Below are 21,579 nucleotides of genomic sequence, written 5' to 3' on the forward strand. Positions count from 1 at the left end.
ACCTGCCCAGAACCGGCCAGTGCTGGACCATAAACGGCCAGTACTGGACCAGAACCGACCGGTACTGGGCCAGAAACGCCAAAACTGAGCCAGAATCTCCAGTCCAGATTGGGAAATTAATGCATGTACAGAAATTAAACCTACAATTTTTGCCATATAATTTTAAAAACACGCTTCAACGAAAAGTTATAAATACACATTTTTAATGTATTTATTGCGTTTTCTTAGAATAAAAATTATCAACAATTTTAACTAAGATCTTACAGTGAATAATACTATTTTACATATTTCTTTCATGGAAGTTTGGTCTAGTGAGGAAGTTAAAGGTTGATGAATAGTGTATTACGTCATCTGAATCATTCTTTCATTTCCATTCGCGTAGCGCATTGTCTTTTGTCATTGAGCTCAGCGCCATCTTGGATTCTCTGGACTTAGAAAAATTTCACTCCCGCACGCTCTCTAGAATAACCATCGAGCGTTCGGGAAAATCACTTTTTTTCAATTTTAGAGTAAATGCCCTATGGAAACGTAAGTTTCCCGTCCTTATCCCACTCCCACTTTCGAGCCAGCGTCGCTACTTCCGGTGTAGATAGATCGTTCAGTCGTTCAGTCTCGCTTGTGGTGTGCGTGTGTCAACATGGCTAGGTATCGTTCTCAAAGAAGAGAGGCTCCTCGGAGACCCGTGTAGAAAATCATCAAGGATTGCACTCCCGTAAATATACCAGTTTGCCTTGTGAACAAATTCTTCCAGCTGGAGCTGTAAATGTGTGGGTTGCTGACACCATTGGACCAAAGTTCCTTAGAAGTAAGTTCTTTAAAACAACTGTAATCCTATTAATAGCTGGGCCAAATGCCATCACTGGTGCTTCGATGAATCACCTAAAAGGCCTTAGTCTAAAAAACTGCCTTTTATAAGGTCTTAAATAATTTTCTTGGGGCCAATTAAGCTTTGGACAGAGTATAATTACAGGTTAGGTTAGTTATTGTTTCGTTGGTTATTGCATACACAGTAATCTCAACACTAATGAAACAATGAAAGCCAAAACAATAGTGATAGTAAATTAATGGAGAGGATAAAGATATTTCAATGCTTTTATGCTTTCTCCATCCTTCATTTTCAGACTATGCAGAACACTACGCGAGAGCAGGAAATGTAAAGGTGGAAGATCACAGTTTGTCAAGAAGCAATTGTGCACGAGATTGTGCGAAATTTGAAAAGCGGCAAAGGCAAACTTAAATACGTCTATTTAATGAAATATTAATTCTTAATTACTATCTTTTTTGACCATATATCTTTCTATGTAACCGAATTATATGACTTTAAATAAACCTTTAAAATGTTTTTTTTTTTCAATTGCGATTATTTTATTCAAATTTGATTATAGCACTAGGCCGGAACCAGTCCAGTACCACTTGGAGCTGGCCCGGTACAGGCCCAGTAATGGCCCAGAACCGGCCCAGTAATGGCCCAGAACCGGCCCGGAACAGGTCCAGTAACGGCCCAGAACCGGCCCGGAACCGGCCCAGTACTGGGCCGGTACTGGCATTTTCTTGCCAATTTTGGAAGTATCCCAGTACTGGGCCAATACTGGCCCAGTACCGGGGTTTTTCCACATGGGCGAGACCTGATTGAATTGAATTGATTGTCACATACAACGAGAAATGCATAAAATAGGAATTTAATCTGCAACTCTTAGCTGATTATGTATGTTTGCATGCAATTTAATTGATATGAGGTTCATAAATTCGTTTTTGATTGGAAATTAATGTGGGAAAGGTTGAACTAATCATTTAAAAAAATCAATTACTCGCTAAAGTGTCCTTTCTCAATTTTAGTTGATGAACTACCAGCAGTACTGTGTAATAATGGTAATATGTATATTGTAATAGGCAGGGGCGTATTCAGGACGATATGTTAGGGGGGCACGACCCGGGGGGGTAATATTTGAACATTTTTATCTCTAAAAATAATATTTTATGCTATTTTGGACGTTAAAATTAAGCAATTAATGGGTCGTCGGGAAACTTTTTTTGCTAAAATATATTGGTGGAGCAGAACATATATTTTTTATAGGTTAATATTATTCTCCTTATATGAAATGCTTTTGGTAGGTTGGCACGTGCCCCCTGAGACTCCCCCCCCCCCCCCACCCCGACTACGCCCCTGGATATAAATGTTTGAGCCTGGCACAGTGACGTAACTAGGAATATGCATTGGGAGTGGGGGAAGGGTTAGGCCTGAGGGGGCACGACCTCCCCCCCAGGAATGCCATTGTGAAAAATGGCATGCCTGGAAGTACATTTTACATCATTTTATGCTTAAAATTTAACTCACGGCAGATGCAGTTATTATACGGAAAAACTAGTCAATGGTTTTAAATATTCTTTTTATTTCTCTGAGGCTGGGGGAATCTATCCCCCTTCGTGGAGGAATTTGTTGGAAGTTGCGATCATATGATATCAGCTGCGATTATACCGATGAGTACACCATCTAGCGGCAAGTATAGGAATTGCATAGTCGCTACTGGTATCTATTTACTTTCGTAGAGAGGTAAATATAAATAAAGCATTGTTGGTTGTGCTCTTGTCAAGCAAAGGTGGTGTATTTATTTTTACTGATTCCCTGTCCCAGGAGTGCACTTCTGGTAATATATTGGGCGAGTTTATACCAAGAACCACGCTCTGCTAACAGGTTATGGGCCCAGACTCAGGGACGTATAGTGAAAAGTAATATTTATTTGAAAAAAAAAAAGAAAAAAAACATACACTACCTAGTGAAATACTGTGAAGGCGAAAACTAAAGATGGAAGTAATATCGCAAAATACCATTCCACGTTTAAATAGAAGGAACTGGAATGCATGGAAGGCAAGGGTGAAAGCGGAACTTTTGGCGAAGGAGGCATGGGAGGCGATTATAGGATACGGAGATGAAGACAGTAATGTGACTAAGCAGAGTACGACGAGCGTTGCAAGGAAAAGAAAAACAAAGGCAAATCTTATCGCACTAGCCATTTTAATGCGAACTGTCGGAGACGAACTTATAAATGACATCGCCGATTATGAAGTAGCGAGGGAGGCCTAGAATCATCTGGAAAGGGTTTGTTGCCAAAACACCGAATACGGAGCCGCAATGAAATTTAGAGAACTCGCAAGTTTCAGGAAGACACCAGGTATGTCTATTCAAGATTATTGCAACAGTATGATGGACATGAACCGATGTTTAACACGGAACGAATTAGGTCTCACGGATAGACAATTGGCCGCAGTTTGTCTTACCGGATTGCCGAAAGAGTACGAAATAACAGTAAAAACATTAATTGCCCAAAAAGAAAACCTCACCATGTCCGTAGTTAAACAAGTGTTAATCGAGGAAGAGGAGCAAATGGATCTTGGAGTTTCTCACGAAGCGTTGAAAGTGCAGAAGAAAATGTTCTACAAGCCCAGGAACAACGCTAGCGGCGACTTTGGGAGTAAAAGGGAACACCAGGAGATAAGAAAACAGGAAATGAGAAAAGAAGGCGAAGCTAAAGTTTACTGGTGTTATGCTTGTGGTCAAAAGAATGATCATATTGCAAGGTTCTGTCCTTTAAAAATTGAGGAGAGGAAGAAAGAAAAACAAGCAACCGCAGGAGTAGTGACCAGAGAACATGTAGCATTTTGTGCGCAGAGAACTGAAAAGAAAGATGATGGAATTTGGGTGGTTGATTGTGGGGCGAGTGATCACATGAGTAACAGGAGGGATTTGTTTACTAGTTTCACAGAATTAAAAGGGACTGTTGCTATGGGGGATGATGCGCCTGTACAGATTGAAGGAGAGGGAGCTATTTGTATCCATCACGATGAGTGTGGTAATATTGATATTACTCTTTCAAATGTACTGTATGTCCCAAACATGGGACATAATTTGATATCTGTAGGACAATTGGAGGAGAAGGGCGTTAAATTCGTGACAGAAGGGGGCAAGCAGGTGGCATCTAAGGGAGAAAGGACATTGTTTAAGGCCCACAGAATTAACAGGTTGTATTATTACGGAGGCTTCCGCGGTTAGTTATTTGGTGATGGTTTTCCGGGTTTACACCGCGTTGATACATGTTTTGCGGACGACAGTTTCGGGCGCGTTCCAGCTCCCGTCTTCGGGTCCAAATGATTTGCAGATCTGTGATCCTTATTTATTTACAGCTAGTCAGACGGATGTTGATTTTTAATTCCATTGTTGGAAAAGCCGTTTGAAAGATGAGGATAAAGGATAGCCGTCTTCCCTATTGAAGTTCTTAGGGTGACTCGCTATTTCAATCGCCTCCCTTATCAGCCTAGGGAAATATTTATTTTCCCTGGCGATGATTTTCGATTCCTTGAAAAGTATGACGTGCCCAGGTTCCGACCATGCATGCTCTGCAACCGCAGAAAGACGAAAATTTTTCTTTTCGGTTGCCTTCAGATGTTCATTTATTCTGCATTTGAGGGATCTAGATGTTTGCCCGATGTATGATAAACCACAGGAACACGTTACTTCATACACTCCTTCATAGATATCTGATGGATGACGATCTTTTTCACTCCGGAGGAGGTCAGAGGTCTTCTTCAAACTTATAAATCGCGTCAGAACGTCATGTTTGGCGAGAACTCTAGCAATTCTTTCCGACGTTCCAGCCACGTATGGCAAGAGAGCATGTGCCTTTGCCTTTTGCTGGTCTTCCTTTGCAATGTCCAAGGCCACATCTCTTTTCTCTTCTTCCCTTCGCGCGATTTTTTGAATCAGTACCCGATCGTAGCCATTTTCTTGGAGCGTGGTCAGGAGGTGTTGTTTCTCTCCAGCGAGCGAATCTGTATCCGATATGGAATATGCCCTATGATATAGAGTTTTAATAACTGATGCTTTTTGCCTGGGATGATGGTGTGATTTGCCATTCAAATAGCGATCAGTATGCGTTTCCTTACGATAGACTGAATGTCCCAATGTGCCATCTGATTTCTTCTTGACGAGAACGTCCAAAAAGGGAAGTTGGTTATTTTCTTCCATTTCCATAGTGAACTGGATGGAATTATTTTGGCTATTAAGATGTTCAAGGAATCTTTTCAGTTTATCTGTCCCATGAGGCCATATGACGAAGGTGTCGTCAACATATCTCACGAAGAGTTTCGGCTTCATAGGGAAAGAATCCAGGACTTTTCGTTCAAATTCTTCCATATAAAGATCTGCGACGACAGGTGATAAAGGAGAACCCATGGATGCCCCTTCCGTTTGTTCATATAATTTCCCTCCCCAAGAGAAATAGCAATTACGAAGGCAAAACTCCACCATTTTCGGAATGTCTTTCGGAAGGCCTTTTTCTGTCAGAGTCTTAATGACTTCGATGGCATCTTCAATAGGTATTTTGGTGAACAAAGATACCACGTCAAAACTAACAAGGAGATCCTCTTCCGTAATCTTATATTCCTTTATAATATTGATGAAATGGAAGGAGTTCTTCACATAGGTTGCAGTTAGGCCCGAGAATGGCCGAAGGCTATGGGCAAGATACTTTGCAAGCTTATGTGTCGGTGAATCAATAGCACTTACGATAGGCCGGAGTGGTATCCCATCCTTGTGAATCTTAGGCAGGCCATAAAGTCGTGGAGGTTTAGGAGCCGACTGGATCAGTGATCGTCTCTCCTCTTGGGGTATTGACGAATGCTTCATGAGGTCCTTGATGTTCCTCTGGATTTTTGCCGTAGGATCTGAGTTAAGTTCTTTGTAGGTGGGGTCGTCTAGCAAACCGCAAACCTTCTTTCGGTAGTCCTCCTTAGAGATGATCACAGTTGCGTTCCCTTTGTCAGCTGGCAATATCAGTGAATCATCGATTTTCCTGAGTTCACAGACGGCTTCTCTCTCTGCCCTGGTCAAATTGGGTTTTGGAGGCCTCGCTTTCCTGATGATATGGCTGACTTCTTCCCTGATTTCATCGGCCTCTGATTTCCTTAGCTTGCGTAAAGCATTTTCTACCCCAGTGATTATTTCCTCCTTCGGTATACTTCTGGGTGCTATGGCAAAGTTAAGTCCTTTGGATAGTATGGAGGTTGCAGAATCACTAAGATTTACCTGAGATAGATTTATAACCACACGATCTGTGTTATTGAAGGTGGATTCGGGTGAAGGACGTTGTTTTTCCACCAAATTTTCGAACTTCTTTAATTGCTTCTCTCTCATTGCTGTAAAGGTGGTGGAGGATGATTGGAAGGTAATTCTCTCCAATGTCTCCCAATCCTCTGGTATCAATTTGCTGCTAAGCTCTAGGTGTAGGTGGTAGAGTTCCGTCGAACAAAAGTGGAGAGCACTGCGTGTGTACTGCACTCGTTCTCTCAGTAGAGCAAAGCTCGCACGGCGGAGAATTCTCTTCGCCTTCTTAGACTGGATAGGATGCTTGATGTTGAGAAAAGATGGTAGCGTATCCGAGTCTCTGCATCTCTCGAGGAAAGCCAAAGAAGACAGAAGTTTGAATTTCTTCTTCCTCAGCTTCTCAAATCTTCTACTCCTCTTGAAAATATCCTCCCCGTAGAGGTGGATAAAATTATTACGGAGGCTTCCGCGGTTAGTTATTTGGTGATGGTTTTCCGGGTTTACACCGCGTTGATACATGTTTTGCGGACGACAGTTTCGGGCGCGTTCCAGCTCCCGTCTTCGGGTCCAAATGATTTGCAGATCTGTGATCCTTATTTATTTACAGCTAGTCAGACGGATGTTGATTTTCACCTCCTGACCACGCTCCAAGAAAATGGCTACGATCGGGTACTGATTCAAAAAATCGCGCGAAGGGAAGAAGAGAAAAGAGATGTGGCCTTGGACATTGCAAAGGAAGACCAGCAAAAGGCAAAGGCACATGCTCTCTTGCCATACGTGGCTGGAACGTCGGAAAGAATTGCTAGAGTTCTCGCCAAACATGACGTTCTGACGCGATTTATAAGTTTGAAGAAGACCTCTGACCTCCTCCGGAGTGAAAAAGATCGTCATCCATCAGATATCTATGAAGGAGTGTATGAAGTAACGTGTTCCTGTGGTTTATCATACATCGGGCAAACATCTAGATCCCTCAAATGCAGAATAAATGAACATCTGAAGGCAACCGAAAAGAAAAATTTTCGTCTTTCTGCGGTTGCAGAGCATGCATGGTCGGAACCTGGGCACGTCATACTTTTCAAGGAATCGAAAATCATCGCCAGGGAAAATAAATATTTCCCTAGGCTGATAAGGGAGGCGATTGAAATAGCGAGTCACCCTAAGAACTTCAATAGGGAAGACGGCTATCCTTTATCCTCATCTTTCAAACGGCTTTTCCAACAATGGAATTAAAAATCAACATCCGTCTGACTAGCTGTAAATAAATAAGGATCACAGATCTGCAAATCATTTGGACCCGAAGACGGGAGCTGGAACGCGCCCGAAACTGTCGTCCGCAAAACATGTATCAACGCGGTGTAAACCCGGAAAACCATCACCAACAGGTTGTATTATTTATCAACAGTTGGGAGCTCTAGCATTGCAGATATAAGAGGTGCTTATCATGACAAGAGGGCGTGTAAAGTGACTTTCACTACTTGGCATGGTAGGTTGGGGCACCCAAATTTGGATGCTATGAAGAAATTACAAGTATTGACCTCTTTAACTAGTAAGAAGAAAATGGATGAGGACTGCTCTGCATGTATCCAAGGAAAGATGAGGAGAGAGAGTTTTCCTACTGCAAAGGATGACAGAGTGAAGAATGTGCTAGACAGGGTTCACACAGACATCATGGGACCAATCACACCAGCCTCATTGGGACAAAAGAAATTTATCATCACATTCATTGATGAAGCGACCAGGTATGTTTCTGCCACAGCCATCAGAAGAAAGAGTGAAGCTTTGGAAGAATTCATGAAATTCAAGGCCAAAGTGGAATTGCAGCATGACAGGAAAATAAAGCAAATCCAATCTGATGGTGCAGGAGAGATGACCAGCAAAGAATTCCAAACTTTTCTGGAGAAATGTGGCATCACGCATCGTAGGACAGTGGCCTACACACCTCAACAAAATGGATTGGCCGAGCGGATGAACTTGTCACTGTGCAACACTATCAGGTGCATGCTGATCCTGGCGGGGGTGCCTGGTGCATTTTGGGCGGAGGCTTTGAAGACTGCTTGTCATGTGAGAAATCGATGCCCATCTAAACCTCTGGGGTTCAAGACACCTTTGGAGATATGGAAAGGGAGAGCACTGAGAGAAACTGATTTTTCATACTTGCGGGTGTTTGGGTGTCGGGCGTGGGCATGGATTCCTAAACTGAGCCAAGAAGGGAAGTTTGGAGCCAGGGCAGTCGAATGTATGATGATGGGGTATGAAGACGATGTAAAGGGGTATAGACTCTGGGTATTAAAGGAGAAAAGAGTTATTGTGGCACGAGATGTAATTTTCAGGGAAGCAGTTTTTCCTATGAGGCCACAGGAGATGGAGCATCACCCAGTTGAGCCTCCACAAATGTTTGAAATGCAGAAAGATGGAACAGACCAAGTGGATAGTGAACCAAGGTTTGGACATAGGGAGACACCGAATCTAAGGGAGACGCCACTCAGGGGAGGCCGAGCAGGGGATGATGATGGAGAGGTGGTGTATCCAGGGGAGGCACCACTAATGGGAGGCCAAGGAGAGGATGATGAAGGAGAGACACCATCCAGAGAGGCGCCGGATCCAGGGGAGGCACTGCTCAGGGGAGAAATAGAGCAACAACCCGGGAACGAGCATGACCAGGAGGGTGCCAAGGTAAACGAAAACGATGGTGGCAATCCAGCCCTTGGGGGACAAGCGAGAAGGAAGCACAACCCAAGAGTACCATGCCGCCTACCATGTTGCATGATCACCAAAGGAGAGCGGAAAGGGACCCTCATTGACGTGCCAACTTCTATAGGTGAGGCCTTGAGTGGCCCACAGGCTGCTGAATGGAGGGCAGCCATGGAGGAGGAGCTGTCTATCCTCAAGAAGATGAACACCTGGAGTTTAGTTAAACGATCTGAGGCGGGAAATGTAATTGGCAGTAAGTGGGTATTTGCCCTTAAAAAGAATATCCATGGGGAAATTATAAAATTCAAAGCAAGACTTGTTGCACAGGGGTTTAGGCAAATTGCAGGGGTTGATTTTTGGGAGACATTTAGCCCAGTCATGAGGAGAAGATGTCTTAGATTACTAATGGCTATAGCAATTGAGAAACAGTGGGTAATACATCAAGTTGATGTAATATCAGCTTACCTGAACAGCCCATTAAACATCCCTGTGTATATGGAGCAGCCAGAAATACATTTGATGGAAGGGAAACATCCTAAAAATTTTGTTTGTAAACTAGAAAAGAGCCTGTATGGTCTCAAGCAGTCGGGTAGAAATTGGAACCATTTCCTACATCGAATTCTTTTAGATCTGAAGTTCTATCAATGCAAATATGACCAGTGTGTGTATAGGAGGGAAACTGTAATTTTAGGTATTCATGTGGATGACATATTAGTCATTGGTGAAAAACTGGCTGTTCTTAAATTTAAAGCTGAATTATCAGAACTGATAGAAATAAGAGATTTAGGGGAAGTGACAAAAATTCTGTCCTTGTCAGCAAAGAAAGAGGAAAGTGGGCTAACACTGGACCAAAGTTTGTATGTAGATGAGATACTCCACGAGTTTGGTATGGGTGACTGTAGGCCAGTGGCGAGTCCTTTGGACCAAAATGCAAAGGACAGAGAGGAGCCAGGTGAGGAGGAAATTTTTGATAACTACATGTATCGCAAAGGGATTGGATGTATTTTGTATCTAGCAGGAGGAACTAGACCAGATATTTCATTTGCCATTTCAAAGTTAAGTCAATATTGTGAGAAAGCTAGCCATAAGGATTGGCAAAATGTTTTACATGTACTGAGGTACTTAAAGAGTACTAGGAATTATAAGTTAAATTATATAAGAACTGGAGAAAAAATTAAGGTATATGTGGATGCAGATTTTAATAATTCTCAAGATGGAATTTGCATCACAGGTTATGTAGTCATATTTGCAGGTGCAGCAATATCTTGGAGGAGCCACAAGCAGAGCTGTACCGGAACCTCTACAACTCACTCAGAATACATGGCTTTGTATGAAGCATGTACAGAAGTTGCATGGTTAAAGTATTTTTTCCAGGAATTAGGAGTGGGAGAGTTTGTAGAGAGTCCAATAAAAAATTGTGTTGATAACATGGGAGCAATAAAGTTGGCTGAAGGAACTAATGTCTCTGAAAGAACGAAGCACTTTAGACCTAAGTTCCATTATGTGAAGGAATTAGTACAAGAAGGGACAATAATTTTGGAGTATGTTCAGTCGTCAAATAATTTAGCTGATCTCTTGACAAAAATATTATCGGGTGTGAGGACTAAGATGCTCACTCAGAGATTGGGTTTGATTTGAATATTTTTGTTTGTGACTGTACTTTGACTGTGATTTGAATGTACTGTTTTTTTTTAACGTGTAAATTTTGTTCAATTACTTACTGTATGTAATTTATCAGCTGATTTAAATGATTGAGGGGAGGTGTTGGAAGTTGCGATCATATGATATCAGCTGCGATTATACCGATGAGTACACCATCTAGCGGCAAGTATAGGAATTGCATAGTCGCTACTGGTATCTATTTACTTTTGTAGAGAGGTAAATATAAATAAAGCATTGTTGGTTGTGCTCTTGTCAAGCAAAGGTGGTGTATTTATTTTTACTGATTCCCTGTCCCAGGAGTGCATTTCTGGTAATATATTGGGCGAGTTTATACCAAGAACCACGCTCTGCTAACAGAATTTATCCCGCTCATACCACCCCCATCGTTACGCCACTGACCTGACCTATGTAACTCCCTACGGGCCATCCCTTACCCTTCTTCGCATCCACCTACCCTTGGACGATCGTTTTCATATAGAGATTATAGGACTGTCATATCCTTCATTTCCCTCCAGGCAAGCGAAAACGGCAGGGCGACTGTCAAGACGCGTATCGGCCCGGAGGGAGCGAGGAGGCCTCCCGGGATGATGTCCCTCCATCGGCAGAGGTTGCGGAGCGACTCAGCACCGTGGATGAGGCGAGGGAAATTCCACCACCCCCCAATCCGCCGATGGAGGGCGAAGTAGATGAAGAAATCGTCCCGGGTTGGCTGTTCGAGCGACATCATATTGGGGCGGGTGATGCTGGCCCAGATGTGGGCCAGGACCCTCCACGGCACATTCCGAGGGCCTTTCAAGGCGTCGAGGGGATCGGCTACCTCAACTTCTACTTACGCATTACTGCGGAGGAAGTCGAAGGGGAGTGGGTGGTCCGCAGCGTAGAGGTAGTCGCCCCCCTCGACGTCTTGGTGGTCTACCCGGGCCACCCAGCCTTCGCCGTGGAGGCGCAATTTCCGCCGGCTGGGCCCCATGGAGAGGGTCCCGCTTGAGGCCCGCAGCCGGCCTCCATCAAGAGGTGAGTGAATCATCTTTTGCGTGGCAATAATGAGTATTTTGAACACTTTGAAGCCCCAGCCCTATCCAATCTCACGGGATACCATGCATTACCATCAATTCGAGATATAAAATTCGTGAATACTTACACATTCATTGGTACCATCAGTTATCAACTCATAGCTCTTGATGTTGGTTCGCTAAGTAGTCCGCATTTACTAACTACACAGCAAACCGCCGGCGTGTGGCAGAGGTTGTTGAATCACCAGCCGCGGGCAAAAAAATGTTAAAAGTAAATAAGGTGCTTATTAGAGATATTTAACTGCATAATCCCAACCAGAATTTATTAAAACGACCGGAATTATCTCGAATATTCTTGGAAACAACAAATGCCTAAACATCCGCACAGCAAAATATCCCTCTTGCGTGATCGTTTCTGTTCATCTACATCTACATAATACCCTGCAAGCCGCCTAAAAGGCGTGTGGCAGGGGGTGTTAGGACACCAGCCGTTTACAGCTATTAAAAAAAAAAAAGAGAAGTGCTCTAACGAGGTTGGGACAAGCGTTTATTAAAGTCCTTTATTGTTCGGGGGAAAAACGAATTCCCATATCTATCCGTTCGGCAAAAAATCTCTCTTAATTTATCGCTTCTGTCGGACCTGGAAATATAGTGTGGCTCTAAGATTATGTTCTCTGTGTCGCTCTTAAAGATATCCATTCTTAATTGTTCAAGCAATCTAAGCCTAGCGCGCAGCCTCCGAGTCTCCAACGGCTCCCAGCCTAATTCGCTTAACATCTGGGTAACACTGTCCGTACGCCCGTAGCGGTTTTTGACGAAACGCGCAGCCTTCCTTTGTATCTTATTCAGTTCGCGGATTAAGTCTTTCTGCACTGGATCCCATACACTCGCTGCATATTCAAGGTGCGGTCGGACGAGAGCGAAATAGCACCTTTCTTTTACTTTCTCATCCGAAAATCTTCCCACAATACGCTTGACGAATCCTAATTTCTTCAGGGCTATGCCGCAAATATTCTTTATATGTGTTCCCCACGTGAGGTTCGAGGTTATCGTAACTCCCAGGTACTTCACTTCGTCTGTTACCTTTATGTTAATGCCATCCACTGCATAAACATTGTTAGTGTTGGATGAATTCCGCAAGAAATGTACCACCATGCATTTGCTCGGATTGAGTTCGAGTCCCCACTCTTGACTCCACAAATGAACGTTGTTTAAGTCCGATGATAGAATTTCAGAGTCAGAGTGATCACTAATTTCGCGATAGATGACAGCGTCGTCAGCAAATAAACGTATTTTACTGCTAATGCGGGAGCAGAGATCATTAATGTATATAATGAACAGCAGGGGGCCGATTACGCTTCCTTGTGGAACACCTGATGTAACTTTTACAACATCAGAGCTAATTCCGTCAAGAACTACTCTTTGTTTACGATCTCTGAGAAAGTCGCGTATCCAGTTTACAACTGTTTCGTTTAATCCGCATGACTGTAATTTGTATAAAAGTTTGTTGTGAGGTACAGTGTCCAAAGCTTTCTTAAAATCTAGAAATAGTGCGTCAACTTGTCTTTTCGATTCACCAGATTTTATATCGTCGTGAAGAAAGAGCGCGAGCTGTGTTTCGCGAGCTGTGGATCTATTTTTTCGGAATCCGTGCTGACAGTCATGGAGGAAGTTACGTCTGTCCAAGAAAGTCATGATATTACTAACAACGATATGTTCAAGTATCTTGCCTATAATTGATGTTAGTGAAATTGGCCGGTAGTTGCCTGGGTCATTTCTGTTTCCCTTTTTGAAAATGGGTGTAACGCTTGCAATTTTCCAGTCGAACGGTAACTTCCCTTCAGAGAGTGACTTCTTGAATATGATCTCTAAGTAAGGCGCGATCTGTGGAGCTAACTCTTTGAGGACACGCGCGGGTATTCCCTCCGGACCCGGAGATTTACTATTCTTAATCGATTGTAGTTGTTTAGTTATCCCATCACGTTTTATAGATACTTCTTCCATCAAATCCTCAGTATATGGGATGTCTACATTGAATTGAGTATCGTCAGTAGTGTATACACTTTCGAAGTGGGCATTTAAAGTGTTAGCTTTGCCAATATTTTCGGTGACAAGTTTACCATCTTTATCAAATAACGAATCTACGGTTGAATGTTTTCCCTGAAGCTCTCTCGCGTACGACCAAAAGGATTTCGGATTTTCTTCGAGTAATTCACCAAGTACTTTTTTCTTAAACTTTCGCATTGCAGTTCGCATTGATTTCTTGGTTATTGAGCGTTGAGCAGCGTAACTTTCTTTAGCTTCAAGTTCCTTCGATTTATTACGAGACGTGATGGACTTTCTGTACAAGTTGTATAGTTTTCTCTGTTTCCTAAGTTCTTTTCTGACATCGTTATTGTACCAGCGAGGTTCCTTATTATCACTGTATCTGTGAGTAAAACTCGCCCCAACCAGCCAGTTTACTAATGAAATTTTAAAATAGCGCATGTGTAATGCTGGAAGCTGAGAATATTGTTTGCGTGAAGAGAAAAATGAAATTATTAGAGCGAGATCAATAAGAAAAAATGAACAATGATAAATAAACGCATGCAAACAATCAATCGATCGATCAATAACAATTTTTTGGACAATTTTGACATATTTTTGCGCAAGCCCGAGTATTCCTCGGAAAATATTTCCCTCCAAGGACTCGGGCCCGATTAGAACTAGGGCTGTCGTATTTGATTCCGTGGAAAAGAATTCCGTACGTTTTTCTCGAGCCCCAACTATTCAGCCTTTTTATTAAGCTCTTTATCTAGTCTTCCTAAAAGCAGGAATGGTAAGTGAAACGAAGCGAAAGGCAAGACCAGTGAAATTTCAATAGTTTCGTTCCCTGGAGCGAAATGTAGAAACGAAATGAATTTAATCCCGGGGAGCTAAAGTCAGGGTCAGTGGCGCCGACTCCATGGGGCCTGAGCCCCCTCAAAAATTCGTTATGTGTGTGAGGAAAAAATGTGTCGGGCTTGTCGATTTTCCCCGTAATATCCAAATATCGAGATCCGAGTTATCAGGGTTCTAATGTTGATCATATTACTCTTCTAAAATGCTTAAAAAACTTAAAACTCACTACTTATAAAATTTGTCGGGGCAAGATCCCCGGTTTGCCCCCCCCCTCCCCTCCCCCCAATATTTTTTGTTAGTCGGCATCCCTGCTCAGGGTCGAAACGAAATCGGAGTCGAAACTACTTCGGGTCGAAACTTTACTTAAACTCTGGGACGAAACGAAACACAGTTAATGTTTCGCACTGGAGAGACCACGTGCTTCACCTTCGAACAGTTAAGTTTCGACCCACACACCGAGTACGAAGTGTGGTTGAATGAAGTAGAGGTTCGGCTACCGCCATTAAATGCATGGTGCACTCGAATTTTTACTACTAACAGGGGAACGGTGAACGCAAACTGGCAGTTTATATGTTTAACCTCTCTACATGCATGTCAAACTTCATGGGTCGAAACTATTCTCTCTTATCCCCCTCCACTCAACTTCTGGGATCGAAACTTAACTATGAGGAGCGGAGTTTTGATTAATTTAGTTTCGTTCCCGGGAGTAAAGTTTCGTCCCGGGTTGAAACTGAACCCCTGGGTGATTTTAATTTCGTGCGGAAACGAAAATAAACCTAAGCCTAGTATTTTCGTTTCCCTCCGGGTCGAAACGAAATATTTTCGTTTCGTTTCACTTACCATGCCTGCTTAAAAGGTGATGTCATTTAGCGGTTCCTGAATTTCTTTTACGGATTAGGAAATGTTTTATTAAAACAAATCAAAAGCCCTTGGCTTCTCGCAACCTATACATGTAAAATCCACGGGCTTCAAAATGTTACGACGTGGGACCAATCCCCAGTGCGAGTATAGTATGGCCTACAGCTTCAAAATTCAATGATGGACGAATACTTCTTGTCCTTTTATCTCACTGACATGCCTCGAGTTTATTGGATTTGTATGTCGAGGGGATGGGAAGGAGAGGGTAGGGGGTGGGATTTTGTTCTAACTCGAGAAGGACCGGGGTCGCTGCATAGATGGACCCAATTCCGTCATTTTAGCGTGTGGTAATTATTTCAAATATTTCTTCGTTTCTTTTAAATTATTAGATAAATTCATTACACATAACCTTTTCCTTATTTTTCAATACAACTGAGTAATTTGTTACAAATAATTTTAAAATGAAAAATTAAAAATGAACAGCGGTTACGTCTCTCCTGCCTCGCCTGCCTTAGCTTACCCCACGTCAATCATTATGGCAGATACGCTGCTTATTTACATTCAAAATGTAATTTTCAAGGAATTTCGAATGCATAAACGTGCTAATTAAATCATCAAAATGGCCAGGTTGCCCGTCAATATGACAAATCAGGTTCCTCGAGCAGTGGCGTAGAAGTGGCGGGGGGGTTTTGGGGAAACCCCTCCCCCCCCCCCACCCGAGAGCTCAAATGAAATTTTAAAGTTAAATCCATTTTACTTAATTGGATTAATATTACTCATAGAATAATGTAAGGATACATGAAATATCCCCCAGAAACCCTTTAAACTCACTGTTTTGAACCATTAATCATATTTTTTTCTGGGGGAGGGCCCCCGCACCTCCCACATTCCTGGCGGGTATTCTATAACCCCCAGACCCCCTGAATTAGTTGCGCATAAACCCCCCCTGACTTTAATTCCAGGCTGCGCCGCTGTCTTCGAGTGCTAAACAGAATTAGGTACAGCAATTGATATATGGGCGTACCAAGCGAGGGGGAGCAGGGGGCAGCTGCCCCCCCCCAGAAGTAAAAGTAAATTTAGATCAAATCGAAATTTTTGAACAAATTTTCTTTTAATTCGAGAAAATTGATATATAACATATATAATTAAAATAGAAATATTGTTTCGATCAAATTATTTTAAAAATTAATAAAGCGCTGTTATTTTTGTTTCCTTAACTTTTTCTTTGTTACAACTTGTACGACCATGGCATGTCCCCCTCTAGTTTTGATCCTGGGTATGCCCATGAAGTGATAGAAAAAGTAAGCAAAAACTTGATGGCCAAGGGGTACTTTAAAGTGAGTCTCCGTTTTGTGCTGACATCGAGGGGAAATTGAAATGCTCCTCTAAATATCAAGTCGATCACGTTTGTTTTCTTTACCTAATTTCTCCACCAAACTATGTTCAGAAAAAAAAATCACTTGTACCCCTTGGCGTCTCACTCACCTCATTTGTAGCTGAATTATTTGCGCTATGAGGGAAGGGTGGGGAAAGAAAGGCTGAGAGAAACTCGGCTTTGCCATTAGCCTGATCTTGACAAAAGGCGCCGAGGAGACCACGGTTTGAATTTCCATCCGACAGTACTGACAAGGAGACATCGCCAAAGTGATTTTCGGGATCTACATGCGGATGTTATTTTCTGAAACTATATAGGTAAGGTAGAAAAAGTGTCACGGTCAAAGTGTCAAAAATTGATATTAAATTTAAAAAATCGTGAAGTAACTAAATAAAACGAATGGGTGATTTCAAAAATTAGAAGAGAGAAAAACTATTTCCGACACTGGGACTCGGTCCCTAGACACTTTATACAGATTTAATAACTAGTGCCCTAGACCACACCGCCATGGCCATATTTGAGAGATGGAGATTACTCAATGGATGTGATGCTGCGCGAAATCTTTACAAGCGAGCATCTCTCGAACCCGGGCCTATGTGGAAGAAAGCCGTGACACTTTTTCTGCCTTACCTATATAGTTTCAGAAAATAACATCCACATCCAGATCCCAAACATCACTTTGACGATGCCTCCTTGTGAGCTTTAAGTGGCCTCCGATGAGCACTCCGATGAGGAGAGATCAGGCAGTCTCTGAAAAATCTCTGCCATCGCCAAGATATGAACTCGGTGAATGCCTCACTACTTTGAACCCGGAACATGATGATTTTTTGTGGACATAAGCCTACATTAACGCGTCTTTTAAGAAAATCTACCAACATTCGATCAAAGTTTTAGTAAATTATATTCTAACGCAGTGGTGTAACTATGGGGGGGGGGAATGAGGAGGATAGACAACCCCTAAGCCCTCAGAGAAAAAAAATAATTAAACTATTGCCTACTTTTGGTATTCAATAACTGCATCAGCTCAAAGTTAAATTTTAAAATTCAAAAACGATGTAAAATGTATTTCCAGGCATGTCATTTTTCAAAAGTTTCCCCGGACCCCTTGGGCAGCGTATGATCAACGGGGCCACGTAAATGCCTAGGTTATCCTTTCATGACATGATGTGAATCAAATAGCCATACTTGAGACACAAGATATTTCGTCGATATGAACAGCGATAGTATGGCGAGTGCGAAAACTGGATAGATCGCGAAACACAGCCAAGCAAATGAATATGGATTCACGCACTGATGACAAGATAATATCCGCATAAGGTTCACGCGAGGATTGCATTCCTGCTCAGTGCTAGCAGCGTTTTTTCCCAAATAAAATAATCTTTATGACCTCTTGGTTCTCAGGCATTTTCTAGGAATTTTTTCCACGTATGTCAATTTCGAGCTTCTCAAAAACTCGTCGGTGTCCATCTGCATCGGCTGTATTCTTCGAATCAGATCGTCTTCAGCGGTCTTCTGTTTTGGGAGTGGGCGTGCAAAAATATTTTAAGGAAAATTTAAGGCAACGGAAAACTTTGATCTAATAATATGAAAAGAGAGATAAAATAATTTCATGGATGACTATTATTTGGCTTTAAATTGTTGGACTAAGTGAAGAATTATTAAAAAAATATGATTCGAACACCGAATTATTCATCAAATTATTAAAAGGATATATTTCTTATTTATAATAATAACAAAATTTGGATGGTTATTGTAATTATTATATAATCTACAATTTGTCGGTTGGTAATATTGTTTCTAAATTTTAAGTACTTAATATGCTCTACCTATCAAGTAAAATACTACGCTAGTAAACGCTATTCAAAACTATAATTTAACCTTTAAATTTTCCTTCATTTCAGGACCATAACATCTCGGTCCTCCCCGCCCCAAGCATGGCGCCAGGAACAGCCAAAGGTATGTGAAATTTGCTCATTTTATTGTCCCTATAAACTTTTTGTTTCTTAACCCTTACAAAGCCCAGAGCTGCTTCAGGGAGAGATTAAATTTCAAGTGAAAATTCTCATTTTAAATAAGTGAAAATTTTCTACTTAATCATTATAATTGTTGTTGAAAAAAATAAATTCCCCAAGGCCGTACTATTTGCTGGGCAAAAAGGTGGTGGGTGGGAAATTGAAAGGATGAGAGGGGGTGCAAAACCTGAGTGTATGTGTGATTGCGACCTACGCGGGAATTTGTTTCTTAGAGCAAATCCTCTAGGTGCGTGAGTGAGTTTTTGCGATTGATTATTTCATAGTGTTTCAGCTTTATTTTTGTGTATTTAAATTGTTGGACCCCACTGTCATCCTTCTAACTTCCCAGCCCCCCACCTTTTTTGCTCAGCAAAGAGTGCGGTCTTGGGGAATTTATTTTCTTTCGACTGTTAAACGGCCGTAGATTGTTCAATCACCTTTATAATTATTTTGGGTGCTATATATTTTGCCATATACCATATAGCACAAAATATTACGTAGTTTAAACATATCCTTAATAGAGCTTAAAATGTATGCGTTATTGATATTACATAGAAGCAACATTGCAAGCATACTGGGTTAAACTAGGCAGGATAATGGTATTTTCCCCGCTTTGAAGCCGTGTTGTTATCGATAACAATCGTCAAAACGTTACGGATTTTTTTTTGGGAAACTCCTGCCGTATACCTGATACTATTTCCTTTTTAATATCCTGACAACAAATGTGGGCCTTCATTTCGTATTTTCGGCTCCACCTCTAAAGGCTTTGCATAGTACACTAAATACTAAGCCGTTTAATGTACTGATTGCACTGGAATGCCGTCAAAATGAATTTCGTGAAGTACTAAAGAATCGCTATTGTCATGTTTGTGTGCTTATTACCTCATTGGGTTTTTCGAACAAGATGTTGACGTCACAAGTCCACACTGAGGCACATGTGGCGAGGGTCGTGCTTACTAAGTCACTGTCAGGAGTGAAAAACCCCTATTTTGTCGCTGGTCGGCGACGACGAATGTCAAAGCACTGCAGAAACAAGTGACTTTGTATGCAGTCACGCGCACGGGTGCAAAGTTAAATACACCAAAGGATGAAGTTCGTCATTAAAAAAATATTTTACTTAGCCGGGATTCGAAAGTTTTGTACCAAGGGCGTACCCAGGACCATAACTAGGGGGGCAAGCCATAGTCTAGGGGGGAAAACCAAGTTGTGACATTAGTTTATGAGATTATTTCCTTGAAAAAATAGTTTTATTTTAGATACATATCTTATATAATACGTATCATTTTTCGTGGGTTTAATGAAAATTTGTTGAATGCTTTCGTTTCAATTCAGTAGGTACTGATTTTGCTCAAAGACTTTTCCGATTTTTGCTTCTAAGGGGGGAAAGGGGAGGGAAGACAAGCGGTGGCAGTAGCAAAATGGACGGTAAAACTTTTGGCAAATAAAATTTATGACTATTGGCTTAGAGGCGTAACTGCCAGATTACATGACAGGAATTGTGAAAGACAAATTCGATTCTTGAGATGGTTAAACGACTTCCTTTGGAAATTTTGCCCATAAAAGGCTATTTATAATTTTTAGAGACAAGTAAGGTTTACACATTTATTCGTTCATCGATTTTGATATAAATAACAGCGATAAATAGTTAATAACTGCGACAAAACAATGATGAGGTGGAAGCGATTGATTCTTACACCAAATATATATATGGTTACATCATCACTATCACGTATATACATTCTAATATAATTTACGCATTAATTTAAAATTTTTAGGAACGGAAAATCACCATAGCGTCCATCCATTAATTACGTGAGGCGATTTTTACACTCCCTACCAACCCCCCTTGGTGAGATATCGTGATAAGTATTTGGCTCGACCCCCACCCCTTTCCTCTAATGTCACGAGAGATTGTTCAAAAGGCGTATTTTTAGTGTAAATACGGTAATATGTGCTTAATTGAGTTGTGTTTATTAGAATAACAATTTGAGATCAGTCAAAAGTAGTTTCTAAGATAACTGAGATCGCAATTGTACACAGCTGTTTCTTGCGGAAAAAAATTACGTAATACATGCCCGCACCCCTACTCTCCGGCACAGGAGATTAGTTGAGAATCGGTTAGATCGCCCTAAACGCCTCGCGTAATTAATGGATGCCCCCATATTGGTTGAGAGTAATCAATGAAGCAGTATCAATTTGGCCATACGTGATGGTGCTACGATAAACTAATGTCACAACTTGGTTTTCCCCCCTAGACTATGGCTTGCCCCCCTAGTTATGGTCCTGGGTACGCCCTTGGTACAAAACTTTCGAATCCCGGCTAAGTAAAATATTTTTTTAATGACGAACTTCATCCTTTGGTGTATTTAACTTTGCACCCGTGCGCGTGACTGCATACAAAGTCACTTGTTTCTGCAGTGCTTTGACATTCGTCGTCGCCGACCAGCGACAAAATAGGGGTTTTTCACTCCTGACAGTGACTTAGTAAGCACGACCCTCGCCACATGTGCCTCAGTGTGGACTTGTGACGTCAACATCTTGTTCGAAAAACCCAATGAGGTAATAAGCACACAAACATGACAATAGCGATTCTTTAGTACTTCACGAAATTCATTTTGACGGCATTCCAGTGCAATCAGTACATTAAACGGCTTAGTATTTAGTGTACTATGCAAAGCCTTTAGAGGTGGAGCCGAAAATACGAAATGAAGGCCCACATTTGTTGTCAGGATATTAAAAAGGAAATAGTATCAGGTATACGGCAGGAGTTTCCCAAAAAAAATCCGTAACGTTTTGACGATTGTTATCGATAACAACACGGCTTCAAAGCGGGGAAAATACCATTATCCTGCCTAGTTTAACCCAGTATGCTTGCAATGTTGCTTCTATGTAATATCAATAACGCATACATTTTAAGCTCTATTAAGGATATGTTTAAACTACGTAATATTTTGTGCTATATGGTATATGGCAAAATATATAGCACCCAAA

General features: G+C 41.7%; 1 long non-coding RNA gene across 1 annotated transcript; it reads left to right on the forward strand.

The window, feature by feature from the left end:
- The first annotated feature begins 421 nt into the window (after positions 1-421).
- LOC124159803 lies at positions 422-1,348 on the forward strand. The gene is made up of 2 exons (XR_006865010.1): positions 422-805; positions 1,122-1,348. It is a non-coding gene; the product is annotated as an uncharacterized LOC124159803 (long non-coding RNA).
- The last annotated feature ends 20,231 nt before the right edge of the window (positions 1,349-21,579 follow it).

This window comes from Ischnura elegans, chromosome 5 (assembly GCF_921293095.1).
Source record: "Ischnura elegans chromosome 5, ioIscEleg1.1, whole genome shotgun sequence".
Taxonomy (NCBI): domain Eukaryota; kingdom Metazoa; phylum Arthropoda; class Insecta; order Odonata; family Coenagrionidae; genus Ischnura; species Ischnura elegans.